The sequence below is a fragment of the Symphodus melops genome (assembly GCF_947650265.1).
Source record: "Symphodus melops genome assembly, chromosome: 23".
Lineage (NCBI taxonomy): Eukaryota > Metazoa > Chordata > Actinopteri > Labriformes > Labridae > Symphodus > Symphodus melops.
The window spans coordinates 2,202,479-2,205,653 of NC_136713.1; the positions used below are offsets into that span (position 1 = coordinate 2,202,479).

The 3,175-nt window shown below is 40.1% G+C and overlaps 1 protein-coding gene across 3 annotated transcripts in view; it reads right to left on the bottom strand.

The window, feature by feature from the left end:
- Nucleotides 1-1,048: 1,048 nt before the first annotated feature.
- LOC306818964 (BDNF/NT-3 growth factors receptor-like) overlaps nt 1,049-3,175 on the bottom strand; it is a 16,041-nt gene continuing 13,914 nt past the window's right edge. For all 3 annotated transcript variants that reach the window (XM_079336724.1, XM_079336726.1, XM_079336725.1), the window contains 2 exons: nt 2,578-3,175; nt 1,049-2,480 (listed from right to left, as the gene is read on the bottom strand). The exon at nt 2,578-3,175 is cut by the window's right edge and continues 605 nt beyond it. The gene's annotated coding sequence lies outside the window, so the exon portion shown is untranslated. The remainder of the gene's footprint in view (nt 2,481-2,577) is intronic.

Below are 3,175 nucleotides of genomic sequence, written 5' to 3' on the forward strand. Positions count from 1 at the left end.
ATGAGCACGAGAAGGTTCATGTCACTGTGCTCGCGTGTGCATATTCACATGCAGAAGATCATCTTTCTCGTGAGGACGAGAGAGAGATACTGCTCCAACTTTTTTTATATATGTCAACTCGACTTGAGGGCTCCCGACAAAAAATGTCTTGTGTCGTGGTGGTATGCAAATTTAAATGGTTTTAAATCCTCCATTAAAGTAGAGAAGAACTATATTGTTGGTCCTGTAGAAGCTCCAGCTTTATTCGGACAGGTTTAATGTTGAACATCCACGAGGCAACCTCATCAACATCAGGCCCAGTCTGTGTCTCTGCCAGTCAAATAAAGAAGAAAAAGATCATTTGTGTACTCTTAAAATACACAAAAACAAATAGTCACTATTTCATTCACTAAATTAGTGCCTTATATTTATTATTTACTTGTGGTTAATATAAGTCAACACACATTTGTTGCTGCTGCTGTTGTTTTGTTTTTTTCAAAATGCAGAGCATCTTTACACAGTATCTTGGAAGCTTTCTACTTTTATTTTGATCCTTTCTGTGTAGATCTTTAAAATCTCTGTTGTTAGTTTACAGCGTGGCTCAGAGAGAAACATGTTTTTGATGTTTCTAGATGTCCAGCACATGTTGAAAAACTGACAATAAAAGATGACTTTGAATTATTGTGTCAATGATTTTTTTTGTACATTATTATTTTACTGGACCCTGGTCACTTTGCACAATGACACTGTTTACAGTATTCTATTCTACCACCAGACGCGCTCGTGCCTGGAGGTAACACGTTCACCTGCTGTAAGCTAGCTGCTCACATGTTCGGGCTCCTCTCAGAGGACACTGTTTGAAGTGAGACTGTAATATTTCATCATGTCATGTTCAACATGTCAACACACTCGGTCCTTCACGAGCTCCTGAGAGGCTCGAGCTGTTTGTGATTTAACGTCATGCACCTTGTTGTTGTTGTTGTTGTCCTTGTCCTGCTAGCTGCTGCTGTTTGTTGTGTCTGAGTGAATCATTGAGGAATAAAGAAAGAAAAGGTTCTCAGATCAAAAATGCACATTAATCACCTTTATAAACTCTTTAACAGATTAGAATTAAACAGATTTACAATGTAAACATGAACATATGACAAAGACGTTTTACAAGAACGGTGAGTTTTACTTAAAGTATAAAATATAACAATATGTGATTTCATTTCAAACTTTTACTCATCTAAGTTTCCCTCATTTTCAAATCGAGGTTAAAAGGATACAATAAACCAACACACAATAACAGATACAAGAATAAACAGTGATAAAAACATTTGGCAATGAAGGGGTTAAATACCAAACGCCACCTGTGCAGTGGAGTTACAGTTCACCGAAGTGCTGCACAGGAAACAAAAAATAACAAACAAATGAGTTTATTCAAAATGTCAACCTCCACGTGTATGAAAAGAAAACGCCATTCTGACGCTCCGTGCCTCGAGTTCTTGGTCCACATCTTGTGACGTCAGAGAGCGTTAGCGTTGGAGTCCTCGTGGCGAGCACGTTGGTGCAACGGCTCAGACCAATGAGTCGACGCCGGCCCGTGTGACGTTTTTAAAAGGACTGATAGAACCTTCAACTGGACCGTGGCGTTTACAGGAAGGCCGTCACTGTAGTGATGCGCTCACGGCTGTAAGACGGGTGATGCTCGCCGACACGCGGCGGTCATCTAAACCAGGGTTTCTTAACCTTTTTGACCTCGGGGCCCAACATTTTCAGGGCGAGGTAGTCTGGGGCCCAATCAAGTAAACGTTTCTGATATAACTTTTGCGGTCATTTTTATTTAATAGCTATTTGTGTCACTATGCAGTAATACTCTTCTTCATTTGTATGTTTTTTAATCAATATATGAACATATACATAGGCTTATTGTGCATAAAACATTGCACAAGTTAATGAGATCATTTAATTTTGCTCATATATATAACCATTTTGTAATCCAAATTGGATTAAATATAAATGATAAAGTGGTAAAGTAGTGAGTTCCAAGAAAAACCTTACAAGAGCATTAAACATGACCTTGGTGCCAACTAATTCATATTTGCAACAAATTGTAAACAATAACAGTGCATTTCACAAACCACAAGAACAACACGAACAAGTGGATGGGGTTTTTTTTTTGCTCAGATATGTCTCCATACAGTCCTAACAGAATGGAGTGAGTCTTCAAACATTATTCCCCTGCTCTCTTAATGAGACACTTGTGCCTGCTTCCCAGACATGATCAAGTCCAGTCTGGGTGGGATGGGAGACAGGCTCATTCTTAGAGTGGACTCCAGAGTTTTGCAGAGCCTGTTTCGAGTTTTGGTCTTGGTTGTGGTCACAATGGAGAAACCTGATTCACACAGGTTTGTAGTTGTGAAAGGGAGGAGCAATTTCACAGCCCTGAGAGCAAGTTGTGGGTACTCCTTGGAAACAGCAATCCAGAATGTGGCCAGGTCTGATTTGTCCCTCAGGATCTTGAATAACAAGAATTACAAATGCAACTAGAATTACAATTCCTTAATAAGCAATACTTGCTGTAACTAATATAAATCTAATATATATTATTCTTACCTTGAGAGTGCTGTCAGAGGAGACTTCCAAAAGCTGAGATTCCAAATCTGTGGGTAATGCAATGCCATTCTGAGTGGGTTCCACTGAAAAGGGATCCACTACCCACAAGTGTCCATCTCTGGGATCTTCGGGGAAGTATTCATCTAATTTTAAAGCTAGTTGTGAGAGATGGTGGGAGACCATGTGATTGATCTTCACCTGAGGTGAAGCATCCAGGATGTCAGACAACATGGGAAACATATCCATCCTCTCTTCTTCAGTCCTTTTAATCCACAAAGAAAGTTTCCTTCTGAAAGCCTCGATTTTGTCAGCAACAACAAATATGTTGCTATTTTCCCCCTGAAGTGATGTGTTCAGCTGGTTGAGGTGTGAAAAGATAGCACAGAGGTAGGCTAGTTTGGCTAAGAAATCTGGGCCAGTGAAGTGGTGTGCAAGAGGAGACTGTTTTTCATGAAGAAAAGAGCAGACCTCATTCCTCAGTTCATACAAACGATTAAGGGCCTGTCCTCTTGACAGCCATCTCACCTCCCTGTGATAAAGTAGTTGCTGATGCTCTGCCTTCAGATCCTCACAAAGCTTGGCGAAGCATCTTGAGTTA